This window comes from Pogona vitticeps, chromosome 3 (genome assembly GCF_051106095.1).
Source record: "Pogona vitticeps strain Pit_001003342236 chromosome 3, PviZW2.1, whole genome shotgun sequence".
In the NCBI taxonomy this organism is placed as follows: domain Eukaryota; kingdom Metazoa; phylum Chordata; class Lepidosauria; order Squamata; family Agamidae; genus Pogona; species Pogona vitticeps.
The window spans coordinates 242,621,130-242,632,983 of record NC_135785.1 but is presented as its reverse complement, the minus strand read 5'-3'; the positions used below and the strand labels follow the sequence as shown (position 1 = coordinate 242,632,983).

Sequence of the window (11,854 nt, the reverse complement as noted above, 5' to 3'; positions counted from 1 at the left end):
GCAAACCACCTGTAACTGAAGTCATATGATAACCAAAGAGAAGCAGCCATTGAAAAAGCATCAGAATGACGAGGTCTCATTTTAAAAGGAAGAAAAACGACAATGCTGTTTGATCAAATTTGTTAATAAAGAACTCTTTTAAATAAAACATAGCTGCTGGTTCTCCCTTTCTTTCCTTCTGCCCTAATGGGGGAGTCAGCCTGAAGTATTTGTGGTATGTCAAGCATTGGAAAAATAAGCCTGAACAGAAAAAGATACACAGATGTTTTCTATGTTTGGGGTGAGGGTTTCCCCGCACCCTTTGCGGGAGAATAGATTCTTTGTTTTGCTTTCATAGTTGTCACCTTCTGCCACATAATACAATACTGGAGTTCCTACGTTGAATGTTATCCATTTACTTTTGGGTGTAGTATCTACAGCTTGGCCAGTCCAGAGTCTGGAAGTAACTAATTGCTGCAGATAACTAGTTATTTGCAATTAATGCATTTTCCTAATTAATTACAACATGGCATCATGACTACAGTCCTATTCAGGCATTCAGAAATGTAGTTAATTTGGAACTGAGCAGTTCTAATCGTGCTCCCTGATTTTTGCTGTCTCTATGTGAAGAATAGTCAAAAGAGAAGACAGCCTCCTACGTGTCAAATTTGCAGGAGCCACAATTGCGGGGAGAGACTCCAGGAGTAGCCCAGGTTTTCCTCTTCATTCTGTCTGTGGGTAAGGATAGTGGCAGTGGGTGGACCTATAAATCTCTGCCTAGTCATACTTTCATATTAATAGAACTGTAACAAATTGCTTTTTAAAGTGCCTTTATACTTTAATATTTTTCTGTCTCTGGCCACTGCCATGGCTATAAGCGCATTACTTCCCGTTGACATATACCAACATCCAGGTCTATAGAGCCTGTGTCCTGAGCACACTCCTGTACTGCAGTGAGTCCTGGACCCTTTGTGCACGGCAGGAGAAGAAGCTGAATACCTTCCATATGCGTTGCCTCCGACACATTTTTGGTATCACCTGGCAGGACAAAGTTCCAAATAGAGTAGTCCTATTTTTAGCACGTATACATTACTGAAACAGTGACATCTACATTGGCTTGGGCATGTTGTGAGAATGGCTGATGGTCGGATTCCAAAGGATCTCCTGTATGGAGAATTAGTGCAGGGAAATCGCCCCAGAGGGAGACCACAGCTGCGATACAAGGACATCTACAAGCGGGATCTGAAGGCCTTAGGAATGGACCCCAACAGATGGGAAACTCTGACATCTGAGCGTTCAGCCTGGAGGCGGTGCATCACAGCCTCTCCCAATTTGAAGAGACCCTTGTCCAGCAGGCCGAAGCAAAGAGGAAGTCACAAAAGCAGCAAAATCAGGGAGCTGGGCAGGGGACAGATTGTATTTGTCTTCAATGTGGAAGGGATTGTCACTCTCGAATTGGCCTCCTCAGCCACACTTGATGGTGTTCCAAGTCCTCCATACAGAGCATGTTACCATAGGATGCCTACAAATCCCGTTGACACTGGTAGTGATGCAAAACTCTGGACCTCTTTGCTTCCCTTTGTTTCTAGAAGTGAAGGAAACATTTCTGCCCTGAAGACCAGTAGGACTCTATGGTGTGGGAGCAGGCTTGGCACTATACTGCATTATAATGATTCCCCACAGATATGTCACATCCCAGGCATTCAGCAGCTCTGTGGACTTAAGACTTAGACATGGAGACCCAAAGGAGGAGACCCACAAGCCAATCAGGTCTAAGACCCCTGAGCTAACCAGACTTCTGACTTCTGGGGCCCAGTACCAACCCCAAGACATGGTACATTTGGCCAGGCTGCTGATATGTCAATGCTAGCAGAGAGGTGAGTTCCTAAGGTTTCCTGTCTGGAATCCTGAGTCAGTGAAAGAAGGAGCTTATGTTCAGCTCTAATCCAGTGCCAAAGCAAGGTGCTCAGCAGGAGGTATCAATGAGAGTTGCATGATCTAGCTGCTACCTGCCTGTCCAATGGCCTTTCCAGAGTGGCCTGAACATGGCAGATGCTGGCAAATTTTACAGGCAACTTTAGCAGCTGCTGCTGAATTTTGGTGATGAAGGCCCATGATATGGCCCTAAGTATGCTGCCCATCCCCACCCCTACTCCCATTAATACTTTCCAGAAGTACTTAGCTGAGCAGAAGATGAGGAACACAATGCCTCCCTTGTCTTATCTTTGCATGCAAGGAGGAGTAACCACAAGATGAGATATAATTTAATATCTGCACCTCTAACAATGATTCATCAGGCATTCATAGACCTTATGTTTGGAGGGAGGGGGAAGGGGGTGACTGGTCTCTCCCAAATCAAAAATTAAATGCTATCTTAATATATAGACAGCCATACTTTGTTGTAGTTGGGTGCACTATGCATACGTAACATATCACTATTCAGCTTCCCCCACCAGAAACATGTCCATGGGGAATGTCCCTTCTCAAGCCAAATTACTGAAAAATCCATCTTCGTATATACATTGAATTGAATCATCCATTCAGTTGTATCCGACCCTTGGCAATTCCATGAGCCAGCTCCCTCCATGAGTTCCAATCTTGAACAGCTTCTTTCAGTCTCTTTATATTTTGGCCAGTGTCTGCTCTGATTACATCCAACCGATGTGTTCTTTGGCGTCCTTGTCATCTTTGGCATCCTCGTCACTGACCATTCTGAGCATAGTGTCTTTCTCCAATGATGTTGATTGGATGGCATGGCCAAAATAATTAAGTCTAAGTTTTGTTATGTTGCCTTCCAGTGACATGCTCAGTTTTATATGCTTCAGCACTTCTTTATTTGCTATCTTTGCAGTCCATGGAATGTGTAAGAGCCTCCTCCACCACCATAGATTGAAAGAATCAATTTTCCTTATGTCCATCTTCTTCACTGTCCAGCTTTCACAGGCACATGTCATTATGGGGAACACGATGGTGCAATCTAATCTACACTTGGTTGTCAAGCTGACATCCTTACTTTTCCATATTTGATTCATACTCATCATTGCTGTGCGACCTAGCATCAGTCGATGTTTTATTTCTTGACTGCCATTGATTGACCAGTGAACCTAAAAAGTTTAATTATTCCACACATTCAACCTCCTCTCCACCAATTACTATCTTGATGTTTCCACTCTTTGCTGTTGCCATGAGTTTGGTCTTTTCAACACTCAAACAGCAGCCAAACTTATCTCTTACTACTTTGAGTTTCCTGATCAGGTACTTAGACCTCCGTGGGTTTCTGAGAGGAGGGTTATATCATCCACATGTCGGCTATTGATGTTTCTTCCACCATTTTTACCCGTTTTTGATTCTTCTAACTCAGTATATATGCAGTAACTTATGTATGTATTTATTACCATCCAGCCTATAAAGGATTCTGGAGAACTTGAGGAATTACTTACCTATTTCTGTTTGTGATTTCCCAATTGGTATGTACAAATCTGAAAGCTAGAGGATGCAGAAATCTGAGAGAAGAATGACTGATGATTTGAAATATGGTATTGAATGAGAGCTTGAGTAATAATATGGAACTCCAAAAAAAGAAAGAAAAGAAAACCCATAAAAGCAAATAAGTGGGTGATTGATCAAATCAAGCCTGAACTTTCCAGAAAGCAAAACTGAAGAAACTGAGGCTATTATACTCTGAGCTCTTCATGATAAGACTAGACTCAGAGCAAAAGATAACAGAGCTGGGAAAAGTAGAAAGCAGCAGAAAGAGAGGAAGACTAAATACAAGATGGAATTAACTCAATAAAGAAAACCATAGCCTTGAGTTTGCAAGACTTGAGCAGGGTTGTTAAGGACTGGACTTTTTGGAGATCACAAATTCATAGGGCTGCCATAGGTCAGAAGCAACTTAATGGTACATAACAACAACAAACAGCCAGAGGAATTTACCTATGGGAAATGGGTTCTCTTTGAGGAATTGTTTCAGGTTCTTTTTCCGAGCCTGGCCTTTTGTTCTTGGATGAGAATTGTATGGCCCAAACTCAGTCTGTAATTAATCACATCTGCCACAAGAAAGGTCATTTTTGTGGTTCACTGTGTGGCTTTCAGGTCTCGGACACACAGACTGTGTGTGCTCAACGATTTTATACGCTTCCAGGCAGCAGCACCTTAGGCACATGGAAGATCAAAATCCACATCTCTGGGAAAAAGGCTTGATTCTATAATATGATTCTATAATATGTGCAGGCCCAGAATGTGTAGTGAACTGAAATGATCGGAAACAGGAGGAATTTAGCTTGTTGTTCTGCTCCAATATATGTCAACGAGGTTTAGTGTTTTTGGTTATTATTTCAGAGCTGACAGAGAACAACCATGTTAGCCAACAAATGCATTAAGAAAATATGTTTTGTTTTCATGCTGGTATGACAGACAAGGAACTTGCCGAATGCCAGATGAACAGCAGTGGCAGACTGTTGTTTCTTCAGATTGCTCTCAGGTTCCTGAAGAACTAAAGGATGCTCTATAAACTTTGTGTTGAACCCATGAATTCCTTCTTTAAATTTACTTTCCAACTGCTTTTATTTAACACAATACAAGCAAACACAGGCAAAGCCAAGCCCAGAAAATTGCTTCAGTCAAAAATTCAGCAGGGCTCTTGCCCCATTGTCTATTTGCGGTAACAGCTGCAAAGCAAAAACTCTTGTTGGTAGGTTTTCGAAAGAGTCAACAGGTCTGGGCAACTGTGGCTCTCCAAATGTCACTGGACTTCAACCTCCAGAAAGGCTGTACTGTACATAGCCAATATTAAGGGATTGTGTGAGATATTTTTCCTCAGTAGTATGCTCTTAACTTGACTCATACAAGGATTGTGATTGTTAATTTATATACCATAATCAGTGTACATGGCACTTTACAAGGAGAAATCAAGCAGACTGCTGCAGACCCCTGCCATCAGTGATAAAAGGAAACAACCAGCAGCAAGATCCAGGCGGGCAGGGTAGTGGAAGATGACTATAAGCAAATGTAATTATATACAAACTTAAAAGACAGAAGAGAGACTACAATCATATCAAATTATACCATTCCAGAAACTGCAAGCAGGAGGGTGCCTGGTGGGGAGTTAATATATTCACATGAGTCACACAGTAAAACATGACAGAAACAGAAAAAAAATTAAAAGATGTGCCATCATTTCATCTTGAATTGGTTTGGTCTGGACACCCCTTCTTTCTACTTGTTAGAGAAGTGTTTCTCAACCTTTTGGTCAGGACCCCCAAGGGAGTCGCAGAGTGTTTTCGGGGGAGGGGTGTATGCAGGTCTACTTATATGCATTATAACTCTTATTAAATAATTTCTTCCTTGACCTTTTGGAGCCAAATATTAAAGTTATTGCATATGTGTATGTACAAGAAACAGGTCCTTCGGGAGAGAAATAAGCCTCTACTTTCTGAGAAGGGATGACTTTTTATCCATTTAAAAACGCCTTTTTATGGAAATATGGTGGTGGTGGTGGTGGTGTGTGTTGCAGGTTACTTGACTATTATAAAAGGGGGGGGTCACAACTTGAAAAAGGTTGGGAACCACTATGCTAGGGCTAACAGATCAGTTGCTGAATAGTGAATTGACACTTATATAAATCCTGATGGTTTAATGGGTCTACTCTAGCTGAGCCACCAGTTGGATTTAGGCCATTGCATCTGCCACGAAAGATAGCCTGCCCTGTAAGGATTGGTAAAGCAGATCAACTGACCATAATTGGGTCTCCTCTTGAAACATCTGTTGGATTGGGCAGAATTTGGAACACTGATTCCTGCTCTTAATGCTTTTAATGTGACTAGATTAAAAATTAATGTCTCTCTTCTGAAGTATCCATCCCAACAACCTTTTTCAAAGTTCAAAAACACATGCTTGAATTTTACATATATACATTTTTTTCTTTTTTCTCAAGCATGAGCAATGGATATGCATACTCCAAAATTTCACTGCCAAGTCCCATTTGTTTTGAAATATGGTGATCTTACCCTTTTCACGCTTATTCAGATGCAAACCCCATTAAACTGAATAGCCTTCAGTCACAGTGAGCCTCAACATACTTCCTGAAAGACAAACGCCACTGAATTCAATGGAATGTACCTCATAGTAAGTGAATATAGTATGTTATCCTATCAATCATATGCATATTTCGCCAGAGTAACTTCTATATGAATTTAGACTAGGTCTCCCCCCTAGTAGATTGCTAGCCTTTCAGTTTGCAACAGAAGTTAGTTAATAGTATGAAAAGAAAAAGAAAAAAAATGGTGCAATCCCTTTGCATAATCTGAAGACAAAGGTGGGCCATATTGTAAGCTACCCCCGTCTCCAAGGAGATTTAGGGGTGCCAGAGATGGAGAGATTTCAGAGTTTAGCCAGTCCGTATTAGCTAACATATCACCCTTTATTAGAGAATTTAAAGATGCAAAAATATATCTAGCTTTCAATCCCATGTGGGTTTTCATTAGGCTGGGCACCACACAGGTTAGTGGTGCAGAAGAAGAAGAAAGCTTCCAAAAATGATGAACCAGGTGTGCATGTCAGGCTTCTTTGTAAACAGCAAGTTTCAAAGTTGTCAGTCGGTCCTCATCCACCCCCACTTCCCCTTGTATTAAGACATAAGGTTCCTTTTTGTCTGGTGATTGGGGCACACAGACGCATGGCAAATCCCATATCAGAGAAGACAGTAGTATTGTGTTTTTTTCCACTTGGTACATAGATGTGCAAATTTCCTAACAAAGGATGCTTGTGGTCCAAGGCTGGGGGACAGCCTCCCACCCTGAAATGGAGGAACAAACCCCCATTCTGCCTGTAAGCCATCTCTATAAACACCTTCCAGTTTCCCAAAAGTTATTATCCCCGCAGCTCCATGTTATAATGATTCTAAGGCCTATAAGAGACAGACATCAATGTCACCATGTGGTAAATGTAGCCATATCACAGTTTGGCACATGATGCCTGCCTGGTCCGATCTCGTCACCAAAATCCAGAACAAACTGAAAATGAGGTGCTTTATTTCCCCCAGTGAGCAAAAAGTGTAACCAGAGATGATCTCAGGTTATTTACAGGTGCAATGGATTTGAAGATTTATTTAAATCACAGCAGATAAACAGGGAATAAGATCCACAAAATGAAGGCACCATATAAAAGAAATCAAGTGAAAATCAATGAATTCCTAACCCAATACAATGCAATGGTGAAATAAAAAGAGCAACGCAGAGGCTTATCAGCTACTCAACTGAAAAGGCCCTTCTAAAACTTAAATCTGAACCATTTGAGTCAACAATACCTTTATTTCAGTGAAGCACAAATTGGAAGAAAAATGGGGGAAACTGACAAGAGGTTGCATAACCAAGTGAAAACATAAAGACTGTGGCTGTCATCACCGTTAGCTGCAAAGGGTTCACCATACGGATCATTTTCAGCCTGTCAGTTTACAGTATCCACACTGTATCAAATGCCTATATCCAATTATGTTCATCCAAACTTGAATCACCCTGTCTAGAGAAAACCACAGATGCCTGAAATGCACCAGAAGTCTGATTGTAAGCCAGCAGGGAAACGTTGCCAAGTCTCTGCAGGTCAAGAGAAGTCAATCCAAGTTAGCCATTTATCTTTCTACATGATCAGCCTCTTGCTTTTACGCGGGCAAATCGTTGGCATGCTTGGTTGCTGCAATATAGCATTCTTTGTCTGTAACACGTTCTGCCGGATGCCAGCGTTTGCATGGGGTTTTCAACCAGCGTGACATTGCTTATTTACCCTTCTAACAAGATGAAAAACAAATACATGGAAAGCCTGACATTTGTCGTTGGCTGTGTTGTTGTTTAGACAGCACTTAAGCACTGCTTTGTTGGCTCTCATCAAGGTTTAGCTAGAGCAGTGTTCTGTTTCCAACAGTGGCAAGCCGTGAGTGAAACTTAAAGCCTTTCTTTGTGATTTGTACCCAGCATCCTCCTTCCTTCTTTCATCTTCCCCCTCTTAATTTACAGAAAGGCTTTCAAATCAATTTTGAGCTAAATCCCAATTCAATTCCAACGAGCGCAGGCCCACTGGAATGAGCAAGATATGTTAATCAAGTTATAACATAAGTGACATTGACTTCAACAAGCCTTTTCTAATTGGAATATCACTCTATTTTGCCCATGTTTTTATCCTCAAATCAAGATGAGAACTTACTCTTTCAAATTCCATTTTCTTTCGTCTACAGTCAACTGTGGCAAGAGGTACTAACTATTTGCTTAGGGTCCCAGTGAGAGAACCAAAGGAACAGCCAAAATGTTATGTGACTTACAACTGGCCAGCCAAATCCAATGAAATAGAGTCTTGGACCACATATTACCCTCTACCACCACCTAGTTTCCAAGTTCTAATTTATCCCTAAGCATGTCTAATGTATTACTGTGTGCCAAGAACGCACAAGAATAATTGTTATTAAAAAGAACATTTATTATAAATGGTACAATTTTACCTAAAATAGCATGCAGATACCATTGAAAGGAAGGTTGGGCAACAGCAGCACAGGGACCTAGTTCTGCAAGACCTTTTCCTCATTTCTCTCTCAGCCCCAGTTCACTGTCAGATGAATCTCGTCTTCTGGCAGATTTACCCCTGAGCTGAAAATAAAAAGAGGCCGGATAGATTGGGAGCCCAGATGGTCAATTTGATATGTCAACACTCTGTTTCAATCTGCAGCCAAGTCATTAATCTGCAGATCACATTGATGAATCAGCCTCTAGCAGGACATGCTTATATAATAATTTATAGTAGCTATACAATGTAGATATTTACATTACAAGTATTTTCCTGAGGAAAGGCCTTCTTAGTGTTTAGGAAGAAGGGGAGTTGGGAAGCATCCTGGAAGGCTAACTCAACAGCCCTACCTCTTGCTACAAACTCATTTTTCAAACAGATATATGATCTCAGCTTGCATCAGGTGAATGTCAAGGTCAACAGATAAAGGCATAGGATTGGTATCTGCAAAATTGCTTGTTGTCAGGGCTTTACTCAACTTGGCCATGCTCAAGCTCCTCACAGCAATCTCCCTCTGCATCTGCAACATGGCTGACCTTCAGCAAAAATGAAACCTCCTCTGTTCTGTACAGGAAGCTGCCCAATTTAATGCCCATTTGTGTGGCTCCTGCACAGGGAAGATGCCATTCTACACAGGAATTGTAACAATTCTGCACAATGGGATTGTTCTTCAGCCCTCTTCAGGCGAATCCTACACAGAAAAGATGCCATTCTGCACAAGAATGTTAAGAATCTTGGGTGCTTGACACTTCCTCCAGAAAAAATAACCACAAAACATCTGAGAAATCCCTGAGAAATATGCCATTTCATGTCAGATTTTCTGTCTTCTCTTTTTCAACGCTCATAACTGAAGCATAGATTTGAATGACTGTTTCATTGAAAGGCTTCCATGAGATTTAACTGAAATGAGTTAGCCAGACTTTTCTTTATAGCCTAAAGCTGCTTGTGCTACTTAATGTTCCGCGAGTAGTGTCACTTCATTTCTTTTGACTTGATCTTTTCCAGAGTCAAACACTTTGTAATTATCTGAATAAAAATGTTCAATTACAGTCCACTTTAATACAGTCATTCCCAAGTATTGTGATATTCTCAGATTTCAGATTTCAGTTATGTTCCTTGTACAGCAGCAGACTTTCCTTTTAAATCTGAGCACATCAGCTCCTGAACATCCTTTCAGCTTTAGTACACTTTCTTCATTAACAAAAGTGCTCTTTGTACTTATTCTAAGCTCCTCTCTAGTAGCTGACAGAGTGCCTTCTGACCTGGGAGTCTCATCTTCCTGCATTCTCTTGTTTTTTTAAAAAAATTATTATTTCATCCTCGGATATTCAAGATATAAGTATTCAGAGGTGATTGCCACTTTCTACACAGTACTACCAGGAATTAGCTTAAATTATCACTGCTTTGTTTGTGAAAGATCCTCTGCCAGTACCACCTTCCACTACTGCTGCAGCCCAGTGGTTGCTCTTCAATAACTCTTTGCCCTATCACTAATGGAAATATCAATTCTCTTCTTCTGATGTAATTATTAATCCCTGGAGAAAGTGGATGAATTTTAATCTGGGATCTGAGCTTTGAATGCCTTGAGTGACTGTACTAGGAGTCATAATAGAGTATAGCCTCCTAAGGATATTGTTCTCAGCTTCTTGGCACAGTCCTACCCCTTCTATATCAAAATGTGCATACACAAAAGAGATTAAACAGTAGCACTTTCCTTATGCTCTCAAAACACATGCTTTGGCCCTTGGTTTTAAAATAGTATGTTTATTTTTACTTTTATGTTGCTCAGTGTGTTTGCTTTATCTTTACAGAGCAAAATCTTAGTAGATAATAACTACACATAAGTCACAGACACTACCATAATTCAGAAAAGCAGCACATATATTAACAAATTTCAAAGATGTTGAAGCAAAATTTAAAGGTGTGTATCATAAAAACAAACAAGCAAACACACACACACACACACACACACAAACACACACTTACCCTAACTCTCATTGTACACATATGAAACTGTAGTAGTCATCAGCTAAGAAGGCCTAAAATGCTGCCAAAATTCATGTGCTTATCTGTAAAAACAAAAATATTATTCAACAAATGCCCTGGTAATTCATTCTCAAGACAAGATACAATGTCAGGCTTTGCTGGACTTCTTCATTTTTATTATCATAAGCCTGTTTTTCTTTTTAACATTCATGTTTATACCTTGTTACTGCTTACCTAATTTACTTTATTGTTCATTATGCTAATAGTACTATATTGTGAACAAACTGGGTGATGCTCTCAATCGACAATGATGACATCATTTGAATCAGCAAATGCTTTTCAAAAGAAGTTATCAGAGTACAAATTGAAAAGCAATGATGACAATATGGTTGAAATCCTGTAGCTTAGAGTAGGAAGTTGCACTAAAGTTAGGCCCATGGACTCAGTGGGGATTTGGTTAGTCAACCCCTCCACAAGTTCCATTGATTCAAATCGGACTACTCGAGTTTTGACTTACTGCACTAAAGCAGGTCACAACCAGAGTAGGCCCGTGTTGAATAAATGGAACTTCCTGAAAAGCTGAGTCATCCAATCCCCCTCGAATCAATTATCCCTACTCTAGAATAAACAACTACACTAAAGAACAGGATTTCAGACGTTATATTCTCCTCACACACTTTTTTTGTAGTTCGATATCCTCTTCACCTAATCTTTGTCTTTTATTGCAGCTTCATGTTGATGGTAAGGTAAAAGTAAAGGTAAAGGTTCCCCTTGACAATTTTTGTCCAGTGGTGTTCGACTCTAGGGGGCGGTGCTCATACCCGTTTCCAAGCCATACAGCCAGCGTTTCTCCGAAGACAATCTTCCGTGGTCACACGGCCAGTGCGACTTAGACACAGAACGCTGTTTACCTTCCCACCGAGGTGGTCCCTATTTATCTACTCGCATTTGCATGCTTTCGAACTGCTAGGTTGGCGGGAGCTGGGACAAGCGACGGGCGCTCACTCCGTTGCATGGATTTGATCTTACGACTGCTTGGTCTTCTGACCCTGCAGCACAGGCTTCTGCGGTTTAGCCCGCAGCGCCACCACGTCCCTTCATGGTACAGGCTGCCAATTAAATGCAGAAGATAGTGTCAAAAATCTGCCTTGTCTTTCTCCCTCTTTCCTCACAAGGACCCAAAGTCTCCAGCTTTTCACCCTGAAATCTGAGGAAATGTCAAGGAACCTTGCAGCTGTCCTACAAGCTTACCTCTCCTGTTTACAGAGAGAAAGCTACAAAACTTGGCTCAGAAAGTATGCTGAAATTGTATCCCTTAGAACAGAACTTGGAATTTATT

At 40.9% G+C, this 11,854-nt stretch overlaps 1 long non-coding RNA gene across 1 annotated transcript; it reads right to left on the bottom strand.

Moving 5' to 3' along the window:
• Positions 1-2,449: 2,449 nt before the first annotated feature.
• LOC144588050 (uncharacterized) lies at positions 2,450-10,953 on the bottom strand. The gene is made up of 2 exons (XR_013543376.1): positions 8,468-10,953; positions 2,450-6,062 (listed from the first exon to the last, which is right to left on the bottom strand). It is a non-coding gene; the product is annotated as an uncharacterized LOC144588050 (long non-coding RNA).
• Between the last annotated feature and the right edge of the window lie 901 nt (positions 10,954-11,854).